This window comes from Martes martes (genome assembly GCF_963455335.1).
Source record: "Martes martes genome assembly, chromosome: 11".
NCBI classification, from domain to species: domain Eukaryota; kingdom Metazoa; phylum Chordata; class Mammalia; order Carnivora; family Mustelidae; genus Martes; species Martes martes.
The window spans coordinates 37,240,448-37,253,593 of NC_137899.1; positions in this window are offsets into that span (position 1 = coordinate 37,240,448).

The following is a 13,146-nucleotide window of genomic DNA, read 5'->3' on the forward strand; positions in this document are numbered from 1 at the left end:
TAGCTCTTTCTCAATGTATGATACCAGGAAGCACCTGATGTCAACTTGTCCTATTATTACCATCCTAACTGGAATGCTATTGTTCTCTTTGTCATTAATACAAATCTTGCAGAAAGATACATTGAGAGTATTTAAATATTGTGTTTCTCCTTAAACCTCTACCCACTAGTTTTATCTTTAAAAATAGTTTAAAACTTGGCCCTTTTTTGAAACTTTTGGCTAAAAATAACAAAGGTTTACTATTAAAGTTCTTCTCCCCAGAAAGCCATGTGTAAGAAGGGTGCACTTTAAGGCAATGAGGCATCTCCATGACAGGGCCCAGATTCCTGAAGACCAGACTTGATCTCTCTGGGTGTCTCTGAAGCTCACTTTGTTTTTAACAATTCCTTCCAATCCAACTGGGAGAGAAATCTTTAATACCCCCCCAAGCTGGCATTGGGATGAGCTGGCCTTCTGCCAGTTTCCAGAAAACCTCCTGTACCATCTTCCTCCCATCTCTGAGACTGCAGTTCTGGTGGTTTGTTCTGAGAGCTTTTTGTGGAGCTTTTGTTTTTTCATGTCTGTGAATCTCTTCATGATGGCTTCTTGCTTACTTTGGAAATTGTTAACTTTTGCCTCTGAACCCCATACCTGAACTGGTAGACTAGAGTGGTGACCAGTTGGGAGGTCGTCAGAAGGGCAAGAAGCCACCATGTGAGAGCTCAGTCTTTCTGCTCCTCAGAAGACCGTGTGAAAATACACACAGCCTGTGAGTGTCCCTTAAGCTCTGCAGAAACCTGTCCAGGAGGACTTCCTGTCCTGATTGCATGTCTTCCCACCACAGCCCCATGGGTGCTCAATCTTCTCCTCTCTCTCTCTCTCTCTCTCTCTCTCTCTGATTCATATCCCCTGGGAGAGCCCACCGTTTCGTCTGACAGAACACATATGTGGGGTAAGCCTTTTCCTTTCAAATCCTGCATGCTTATTCAGAAACAAATGGGGGAAATTTTAAAAAGAAAGATATTGGCATTCTTTTCTGTCTGCCCAGGATCTGGTGGTGATTTGCCGCTGCCACAGTCTACAGTACCTGCCGTAGTCATTTAGATGGCCTGGGCTGGAAAGGCTGAGTTCAGTGTTGGTGCTGGCAGCCACACTCCACCCCAGTGGAAGCCAAATGCATTCTCTTTTCTTTTTTCTCTTCTCTCTCTCTCTTTTTTTTTTTTTAACAAATCTATGATATGAATTGAAATACAAGGAGAAGTTGGGTTCTCCCCCCCATATAACAGACTTATTGAGATACAGTCCACATACCATACAGTTTGCCAGTGAGCAAAGTATACGATTTAGTGATATTAGTATGTTCACAGAGTTGTGCAACCATCACTACTATCAACTTTAGAATATTTATATTTATATAACTTATATAATATATTACACATAATATATTATTATATTTATTTATATTTGTATTTATAGTTATATATTTATATATTAATTTATATTTATTATTAATTATATTTATATTCCAAAGAAGAAACTCCATACCTGCTAGCAATAACTCTCTAGGGGTAGTTTTCTTAAAAATACCAGACTCTGTCTCTTGAGCAATAGTGGCCATCATTTATTCTTTCTTGGGCTTACCTATCAGTAACTGTCTTCCAGATGAGCTGTGCCTGAAGTGAGCTGAGAAGAGTTAATTAATTGATGGCAGCCATGTAGTTAGGTTTCCTTCCCTAGGGAGTAGTAAACTGAAATTGTGATTAGTGAATGTCTTCTGATTTGTTCCCTGGAGAATAGTGAGTGGGTTATTCTTAGGAAACAACATGATTATGGGAATCATCTTTTCTGGGATTTATGGTTTTAGTAGCACTTTCATATACACAATATTATTTCATTTTCCCAAACAACAATTAGAAGTAAAAATAACAATAGAATTCATTTATAAAATGCTTCTTCTGTATCTGGCAGTTCTAAGTGGTTCACATACATGAATTAACTTATCTAATCCTCAACCACCAGATGAGACGGGGCTCTGTTAAAATTAGCCAGAAATGCAGAGAGGTTAAATGATGACAAGCCCAAGTTCACAGGGCTCAGATGCCAGGATATGCAGTTTGATTCCCATCTGAACTCTAAGTACCACTTTAATTGCCTTCAGTATTCCCATTTCAGAAGCAAGCACTGAAGCTTTGAGAAGTTATCCATTATGAGAGGAACTAGTTAGGACTTGAATACAATTATTTCGACCTCAAGCCCTATGAGCCATGCCTCCATCAATGACTTAATTCAATATCTTGCCCGATATACAGAATCAAGTTATTCATTTAATCACCACACTTACCTCAGTAAAAAAAAAAGGGTGGGGGACAGAAAATATTCCCTATTGAAGCTTCATATCATTAGATATATTGTCATTGTGACATTATTAGTGTGCAGAACAATTACCAAAATATTATAAGGTTGTCTACACTTTTGGTGGACCAGAAGTATTTTTAAAATCAATCTGCAGGATCAGTTTTCCCTTTGCTACATTTGCCTCTCATTGCAACCTCTCTCAATTTCTCTTTGTCAGTGTTTCCTATTCACAAGAAGGGAATGAGGCACATGGATTTAATAATCAAGGCAGTGATTCATGTACACTTTCATCTAGCCAGAAAGCAGTAGTAGGCCCAAGAATTGATTTTGGTTGTGTATCATTTTAAAAGAGTTGACACACATGTCCTTTAGAGAGAAAATAATAAAATTTAAGAAGCAAAAGCCAGCTTGGACCTGCCAGCTGCAATGATTGGTTACACAGAAGAGACCCATGGATTCTGAAGCCATTTGGGTTTTGTTTTGTGTGCTGCAGTAGCACCAACTGTGATCTCTACCACTTTAAATGGTTTAATGACTTCTGGATAAGTCTTCAGAGTTAAATGGTTAAATCACCAAATGCTCCATAAAATAATTATGCAAACAATTTTCTGGCTAATTATCTAACATGAACAGAAGCACACAGCTCCTGAGGTATATAATTGCTGTTTCATCAGGGCTGGCTATTGTATTTACATAATTCCTTCACTGATCTCAGTGTGGTTTGGTAGGAGGCCACTAACATAATATCTCATGAAATGAACAAGTTAAAGTAATAGCTCTGGTCTCAGCTAGTGAATTACTTTGATTTTTTTTTTTTTAAGGGAATGGATTAGGGCCTTCAAATTCATCTATTCTGGACAAGCATATAAGCAGTATGTACATTTGTGTAGTGTGTATTGTGTAGTGTACATGTCTTGGACATGTATATTTAAATTGTCTAGTGGGGTAAAGATTAATATTTTAACTTATTGGATATTTAATATACATATAGAGAAGCATATGCATCATAATTATATGGTTTACAAATGAGCGATCTTATGTAACCCAGTATTCAAAGAAAAAAAAAAAAGAATATCTTTGGGACCCCAGAATCTTCCTTTGTAACCCTCTTCCAATTCCTACTCCTTCCAAGGGTAATTACTATCTTGACTTCTATCAGCAGAGATTAATTGTACCTGTTTTATACTAAATTTGAATGAATCATACAGTGTATGCCCTTTTGTGCCTGGCAACTTTCATGTAATACCATGTTTATAAAATTCATCTGTACTGTTGCAATTTATCCATTCTCATTGTGGTATGGTATCCCATTGGGTGAATACACTATAATCTATTTATAATTCTACTGTTGAGAAATGCTTTGATAGTTTCTAGTTTGGGGATATCATCTGAATAAAGCTGTTGTTAAACATTATGCATATATCTTGGTATATAAATGCACACATTTCATTTAGGTCTATAGTATGTATGTGGGGGAATTTCTGGGTTGTAGTGTGTGTATCTGTAATATTAGTAGATATTGCCAAACAGTTTCCTTGAACCTATTTGCACTCCCACCAGCACTAGAGGAAAGCACTACAGATGAATGTTTTGAAGAATTCTAATTGGTGCATACTAAATTCTAAAGGGTAGTGCAGAGTAAGGAAGAGAGAACAATAGTTCTAATGGAAAGGACTCTGGCAGTGTGTCCTGAGGAGGAAAGGATAGGGATGGAGGAAGTGTTCATATTCAGGGTCATCTCGTAGCTGGGAAAAGTCTCTGTGGATGTTTATCATCCAGTCCCCTCCTGTAGTACACAACATGTTCCTGGAGAATCACCCCAGACCTTTCTCCCTTTTCTCTTTGGTCCATGTGGTACATGCTCAAGGGCCTCTCAGGTCTGAAGCCCCATTCTGGAGGCTTAGGGATGCCCTACCTCCTAATATAGCTACCTTTGCTGGGATATACATATACTTACTAGTGGTACCTGGCCCCTCTGAAGCAAAGAGAAGGAGGGATGAGAAGTGAAGAGCAGGAAAAAGAAATCAGAGAACAGAATGGAAATCTGACTTGAGTCCAGCCATCTGGTTGTATAACTTTAAGCAAGTAGCTCAAATTATTTCACAGCTTTGGTTGCCTCAGCTTCAAAAAATGAAGACAACAGTTCTTAATTCACTAGATTTAGTTGTTGATCAGGTGAATTAAAATAATGTATGTAGAAATGCTTTGGAAACTTTAAAAAGCAAACCCTGGATATCTTTTTTATAGGCTATTATTATTAATAATCAAAATGTTACTTTAAAGTAGAAATATATCTCTAAGAAATGCTTTTTGTTCCACTTTTCTATTCAAACTATAACATTCACAATAATGGGCAAAGAAATAATCCCTCTCAGCAATGTTAACAGGAATAACTGACAAGAGTGTTGGAAATAATTGCATTTCCTAGGATTACCCAGGATTCATTGCTTCACTCATCCAGGCCTCCATCCAGACTCACATCCATGAATTAATTAGTTTAAAAACTTATATTTATTGAGGACTCTTTTATTTTAGGACAGTCCTAGGCAGAGATTCATAACAGTATTCAAAGATAGACTTCGGTCTCTGAATCTCTTGCTTTTGTACGGAAGGGAACGTGGTAGTGACTTCTGAGATCAGATTCTTTTTTTTTTTTTTAATTTTTAAAAAAATTTTTAAATTTTTCTTCTTTTTTTTTAAATTTTTAAAAAGATTTTATTTATTTATTTGACAGAGAGAGAGAGAGAGATCACAAGTAGGCAGAGAGAGAGGGGGAAGCAGCCTCCCTGCTGAGCAGAGAGCCTGATGCGGGGCTCCATCCCAGGACCCTGAGACTGTGACCTGACCCGAAGGCAGAGACTTAACCCCCAGAGCCACGCAGGCACCCCTCTGAGATCAAATTCTTACAGAACTCTCTTAACCCCCCTCTCCAAAAAAAAAAAAAAAAAAAAGGTTAAGAAGCACTGTTTTAGGGATGTGTGTATTAAGGGAATATGAAACTTTATGAAATAATATGTGATTATCTATAATGGAACTGTAAATTACAGGCTTCCCAGTAGCAACAATAGGTACCACAGAATAACAGAATAATGCTTTCAAAAGGTTGAGGGGAAATATATATTATCTTAGAATAATATACTAAGCTTGATTATTATTCAAGCGTTGAGTGAAACAAAAACAAAAAGCATTTTCAAAGAAACAAAGATAGAGTTAACTAACTTTAGACCCTTGCCAAAATCACTATTAATGAATATCCTTCAGGAAATAGGAATTTTAAGTCTTAAGTAAAAAAGCAAGAAGGAATGATGAGCAAAGAAATTTGTAAACATGTGTATAAATCTAAAGAAGCACTGTTTTTGTTTTTTTTTTAAAGGTCAATTAGGGACTTGTTCAAATAATAAAAAACTAAAATGCTAGGTGACAATAATATGTACAAAGAGGGTGGAAGACACTAAAATTATAAACTTCATATTCATCGTATTATTTGGAAGGAAGATAGAGATAGATTTATTCTAGACTTTGAGCAGGTATGTCTTTTAAAATTTAAGAGTAACAAAGAATAGGAAAAGAAAACAAATACATAAAAAAGAAAAGATTAAGAAACACTAGAGTAATCTAATAACCAGGGAGGAGAAAAAAATAAGCGAAGAAAGGACATAATAAATAGAAAAAACAAAACATATTAGAAAAAGTTTAGATGTTTCTGTAATCTCACTAAATGTAGACAAATTAAGTTAGTCAGATTATGTTTAAGAAACAGAACCCATGTATGTGCTCTTTAAAGAAATGTCTAAAACATAGGATGCTTATAGATTGAAAGGGATGGAAAAAGATAAAACAGGTAAATACTAATACTGCTAGAGAAGTAATATTAAGGCAAAAAAAGCATCATTTAGAATAAAGAAGGTTGGAATTTAATGACTGAAGAGCAATTCACAAGGAAGCAAGGGCGATGCTGAATCTGTATGTTCTAAACATGACAGCCTCCAAACTTACAAAGTAAATTTGACAAATCTATCTTAAAGGGAAATATTTTTGCATGGTTCTTTGATGAACTGATGAAAAGGTAAAAATTGGTAAAGATACAGATGTTTTGAACAGTACAAGTAACAGACCAACTTAATGGAGATATATATATATATAGAAGCCTGTATTTCTCATATAAAGAATTCACATTCTTTTCAAGTATACATTAAAACACCACAAAAGAAGTCCTAAGGAAGACCAAAGAGTCAGTAACACAGAGCACATCTCTTTCTACAATGCAATAATATTAAACATCAACAACAACAAAAGAGCCTCCCAAACCCATATATTTGGAAAGGAAAATGATCTTATAAATATTCATGAGTTAGAGAAGAAATAATGATGGAACTTATGAAATATTTAGACCTGAATGACCACAAAACACTACCTAGAAAAACTTGTGGGATGCCAGCGTGCCCTTAAATTTGCACTTATTAAAACTTTGTGGTAACTATGATGATAGAACTAGACAAGACTATTGTGTAGGAGAAGAGGATCAGAGAAAGTTTCTAAAGGAGCAATATCTGATATGAGACTTGTAATATAGGAAATAAGAAGTAGAGGAAAACATTCATGAAAAATATTCAGTGGTAAATTATACAAAGAAGGAGCTATTGTGCCTAAAGATAGTTACACTGGTTTGTTGGAACTTTGTTTTAGGTATGCCCTCTGAGTTTTGTTATATAACATATTCCTTTAAAGTAAAAACAGAAAATTACTAAAGTGATAAAACTTTAATTGGATGGTTGTTTATAGCACAGAATAATTGTTTGAAAGTTACAAGGGGTGTAGTTTCATACATCATTATGTGGTAATCTGTAAACCAGGGGTAGGAAATGGTCACTGGGAAAAGAGACTGAAGTAATTGGGATAATTGAGATCAAAATTGTATATTGGGGTCCCAATTCCTGCAAGGGAAAAATAGCTTTTACTGAGACTAGTGTTCCTGCAGATACAGTATGGAAAAAGAAATGTTTGAAAGCACTGGACAGTGACCAGAAGTAGGCAGAAAAATTGACCCATGACAAAAGGGAGTTTGTCCCCTGAAGAGATTCTCAGGATGCATGCTACACGGAGTCCTAGAACTTAAGCCAAAAACACCACAGTTGTTTGTCTGTTTTTGTTTTTGTTTTTTGGCCTGAAGGACAGAGTGTCGGGTAGACAGAATGGCTGGAAATTGAGGGTGGGAATCCCAGAAAGGATGAAGCTGTGGTGAGGAAGAACCTAAATTCTGCAAATAAACTCCATTTAAATCCTTAACTGACTTCTGAGCAGTTCAAGCACAGGTGGGATTCCAAATATCCCAGTGAGAAAATGACATCTAGGTAGCTGAAAGAACTGAGGGAAGATTGTAGCAGCTGGAACCACAGGGGGAAACAGTTTGGAGTTTGAGTCTTGAAAAGCTAAAAGCACGTGAAAAACTCTTTGGACTTTTCGTTGAAATACCAGTGAGACCTTCAGAGTAAAGAACATGTAACAGAACTATTGGGTTCACTCCAGAACTAAGGGAAAATGAAAAATAGATATAATAAAGAATAAAACCAGGCCTCCAGAAGTTAATGGTGACCTGTTAGTAATTTGACTGCTTATTTGAACAAAATTGATGGATACTCTTCAGAGGAAGATTACAGAATAAGAGCGTGTATAATTTATCATTTCAATAATTTAAAAATTACTAGACATGCAAATTTTTTTATTGTAATCTATAGTCAAGAGAAAAAATCAACTAGATGGGCAAGTGATCCAAATATTGGATTTGGATCCAATTGGAATTGGAATTAAGAGATAGGAATTTCAGGAGAGGTTTAAAGATTGAAAAGGAGCCACATTAAAATCTTAAAACTGAAAAATACATTATCAGACATTTTAAAAAGTCATTAATTGGAAACAACAATATATAAGGAAAACAGAAAAAAATATCAGGGAACTTGAAGGCAGACCAGTAGAAATTATCCCAAATGAAATGCAGAGAGAAATAAGATTGGGAAAAAAATCAACAGAGTCTTAATGACACGTGGGTCAGTATTAGGTGATCTCATGTAGGTTTAAATTGATTTCCAGAAGGAGATGAGAGAAAGAATAGAGAGAGAAAAAAATAGTTAAAGAAATAATGGTTCAGTATTTTTAGAGTTGATTAAAAATAAGCCCGGCATCCCATGGATCAAAGATGTCGAATGAACCCTAGTAGATTAATATTAAGAACCCAGAAGAATAAATACAAAGAACTGCATCTAGAAACATCATAAACAAGCTGCTGAAAACCAATGATAAGGAAAAAATAAAAATTTTATTTATTTGATAGAGAGACAGCTGGAGAAGAAACACAAGCAGGAGTGGGAGTGGGAGAGGGAAAAGCAGATTCCCCACTGAGCAGGGAGCCTGATGTCAGGCTTCACCCCAGGACCATGGGATCGTGACCTGAGCTGAAAGCAGACACCTAATGATTGAGCCATTCAGGCATCCCAAGAAAAAAATTCTTAACAGAGGGAAAAAGACACATTAAATATGGAAGACAATGGTTACAATAACTGCCAACTTCAAAAACAACAGAAGCCAGAAGACAATGGAATGACATCTTTTTAAATCTTACCATTTGGAATTTTACATTTAGTGAAATATCTTTAAAAATTAAAGCGAAATAGAGATATTTTTAGATAGATCAAAGCTGAAAACATTTGTACCAGCAAAATTTACTACAAAAAATGCTAATGGTTCTCATTGTCTAAAATTTTAAAAGTTTTTTTTTTTTTAATCTAAAAATGCTAAAAGTTCTCCAAAGGGTAAATGATGTAAGTCTGAAATTCACATGTACAGGAAGAAAGAGTACAAGTAATGGTAAATATGTGGGGAATTATAAAATACTACTTTTTCTTTTTAAAAAATATAAGCCAACTGATAATTAAAGCGAATAATTTATTACAGAAGGTTATAACATATGTAACCATAAAATATATGAAAGGCTAGCACAAAAAAAGGGCCAGTGTGTAAATGGAATTGTACTCTTGCAAAGTCTTTACATTATCCATGAAGTAGTACAATATTAATTCAACATAGAGTGATAGGTTTAACATGTATATTATAATTTCTGGGAAAAGATATAAAGAGGCATGGATAAAAGAAAGTCAACAGAGGAGAATATGGGATGAAATACTAAAAATTACTTGACTACCACAAAACACAGGAATGGAAAAACAAAAGAAGGGGGGGCAAATAAAGATGGTAGACTTAAACCCAACAATATCAATAATTAGATGAGCTGTCAATGGATTAAATAGTACAATTGAAAGGCAGAGATTTTCAGACTGGAAAAACAAAACAATACAGCAACCAAGACCCAAATATATGCTGTTCAGAGGAGAGATACTTTAAATACACAGATACAGGTTGAAAGTTAAAGGATGGAAAAAGATACACCATGTGCATACTAAATATAATAAAGTTGGTAGCCATATTAATATCAGATAAAGTTGACTTAGAGTATTACTAGAGGTAAAGGTCATTTCATAATGATAAAAATAACCAATTCATATTGACCCAACGATGGTAAATATGTAACCATCTACTAATTAAACTACATATAAAATTGAATAGCAAAGTTGTCCCCTATTTTTTTGTGGGAGAGCTCCTATCCTTTCCTTTCTGTAGCTGTCGTATACCCAGGAATGATGTGAGGATAGAGATATTTTAAATAGTGTTTACAAGGAGTATAATTGTACATGCAATGTAGCTAAATAGTATGTTTCTTTCTGCTGTGAAACTATATTTGGATTTCAGGTGGTAATTGTTTGTTCTTTTTTAACTTGAAAATGAAAAATACTACTGTTTTTTATGGATGTAACCCCAAGTTCATGAGCTATATTTAGGAATCTCCTTTTAAAGTTCTCTAGGCAGGAGTTGTGACTGAAAATGGGCTGGGTAGTGTGTCACAGTCATAATGTACCCTGTGGTGAAGCCATTCCACCAGTGTTTCTTTCTGGATGTTAGGCTACCAATGGTTCCACAGATTGCTGAATTCCTGGCATAAAAGTGGAGATAGCGGTCAGTATGCAGTCATGATGCTCTATTGTAATAACAACCACACTCATGACAACACATTGAGTTGTCCCACTATTCAACATTTATCAAAGTTTCATCTGCCATGGACCTTTTTGTGATGCGGAATTAATTTCAACTTATAGGAAGACTTTCATCTTGACCCAACAAAATGAACAATAGACCTTTAGGAAAGAGAGAATCAGCTTTGTGGAATTCAAAAAGATCCCTGTCTATCATCTCAACCAGCAATTTCCAAATTTAATGAACATAAAAATTACCAGCAGAGGGGCGCCTGGGTGGCTCAGTGGGTTAAAGCCTCTGCCTTCAGCTTGGGTCATGATGCCAGGGTTGTCGGATCGAGTCCCATGTCGGGCTCTCTGCTCAGCGGCGAGCCTGCTTCCCTTCCTCTCTCTCTGCCTGCCTCTCTGCCTACCTGTGATCTCTGTCTGTCAAATTAAATTAAATCTTTAAAAAAAAAAAATTACCAGCAGAGATTGTTGAAGTGCAGATTCTAGGTCCTTTTCCCAGAGATTCAAATTGATGGTCTGGAAGGGGACCCAAGAATCTAAACTTTTAACAGATTCTCTGTGAAGTAGACCTCACGCTATACTTTGAGAAATACTGATCTAGTTTCAACAGATCATACATGAGAGATGTCTTCCAGCATCTGCTTGAACTCCAGCCATGGTGAGCTCAGTACCTCACAAAATAGCCCATTCCATTTTGGCAAGTTATCCTTATTCTGAGCCTAAGTCTACCTCTGCCTCCTGTATCTTCAGGCTCTTTCCTCTGGAGCTACGCAGGATAAATGAAATATTTCTAAGTCAAGCAGAGAGAGTCAATTATCATATGGTTTCACTTATTTGTGGAGCATAAGAAATAACATGGAGGACATGGGCAGATGGAGAGAAGAAGGGAGTTGGGGGAAATTGGAGGGGGACCATGAGAGACTGTGGACTCTGAAAAACAATCTGAGGGTTTTGAAGGGGCAGGGGGTGGGAGGTTGGGTGAGCCTGGTGGTGGGTATTACAGAGGGCACGTATTATATGGAACACTGGGTGTGGTACATAAACAATGAATTCTGGTACACTGAAAATAAATTTAAATAAATAAATAAATGAAATATTTCTCCTATTATGATGACCCTTCATGTCTTTTTTTTTTTTTAAGATTTTATTTATTTATTTGACAGAGATCACAAGTAGGCAGAGAGGCAGGCAGGGGGGTGGGGAAGCAGGCTCCCCGCTGAACAGAGCTTGATGCGGGAGTCGATCCCAGGACCCTGAGATCATGACCTGAGCCGAAGGCAGAGGCTTAACCCACTGAGCCACCCAGGCGCCCCCCTTCCTGTCTTTTAATATAGTTATTGGGTCTCCTTGATAGATCTTTTCTTTTTCATGTTATATATTATCACGTACTTTAACAATTTCTAAAATGGTGTGATAATTAGATGTATCACCCATCTTGATGTTTGTAGCTTGTGTCTTAAAATGTAATATCAGAGCTGAAGAATGTATTTCAATTTACATTCATAATTACAAAGTGCTATGAGGGTCATTACCTTTGCTGGCTTACTTTCATAGGTTTTGTTTGTTTGTTTGTTTTTAAAAATCTTTAAAGGTAGTATAATTCAGCCAACTTTGTCTTTTTAAAAAGATGCCTTGGCTGTTCTGGGACCTTTACATTTTCATATAAATGCATAATCAGCTTCTCAGGTTGTCCAAAAGAGCCTGATGGAATTTCAGTTTTGTTTGCATCAAATCTAGAAATCAATTCAGATAAAATTGACATTTTAATAATATCGAGTCCTCCAGTTCGTGAGTACATTATATCTGATTATTTCCAATTATAAGTCTTTTTCAGTCTCCTGCCATGTTTCATATTTTGTGATGTTGACCTCTAAGTATTCACATTTTGATGCAATTGAAAATTTTAAAATTAAAGTTCAAATTGTTTTCTGCTAATACACTGACATGCAATTGACTTTTATATATCATATCTTATAAAATGTTCTAAACTTGCTTATTATAGTTTGTTGGTAGATTCTATAGGTCTATTTAGGTTATAATGTTGCCTGTGAATAAAGACAGCTTTATTTCTTCCTTTACAATCTGGGTGCCTTTAATTTTCTTTCCCCTTCTTTATTTAACTGACAGGAATTACTGGAACTTCTGGTACAATACCAAATAGAAGGAGGGAGAATGGACAGTCATGCCCTTGTTCCAATCTTAAGGGGAAAACAATTCAGACTTCCACCGTGTAACTTACAGATTTTTTTGTAGACGTACTTTATATGGTTGAGAAAGTGCCCATCTAGTCCTGCTTGGTGAGTTGGTATGGCTTGGTTTCAAATCAGGAATGGAGTAGGAATCAACATTTTTTTCTAAAGGGATAAACAATATTTTAGGCTTTCTGGGACATATATTATCTCTGTCATATATTCTTCATTTATTTAATTTTTTTCTTTTGGTTTTTGTATAACCCTTTAAAAATATTAAAAAAAAATTTTTTTTAGCTTCTGGGCCGTAAACCATGGTTTGCTGATCCCTGACGTTCAAGTTTGTTATGCCTCTGATTCTCACAACTCACAGTAGGGGGAAGTGATATCAACTTGCTAGGCCTCCACATCCCTAGTTTTGGGGTACCAGAGAAATGGAATGAATTGATAACCTAATCTTAGTCTTTAAATTCATTATTTTTCATTAAAATATTCCCGTAAAGAGACAGTAATCTCTATTTGCCTATGTTGAC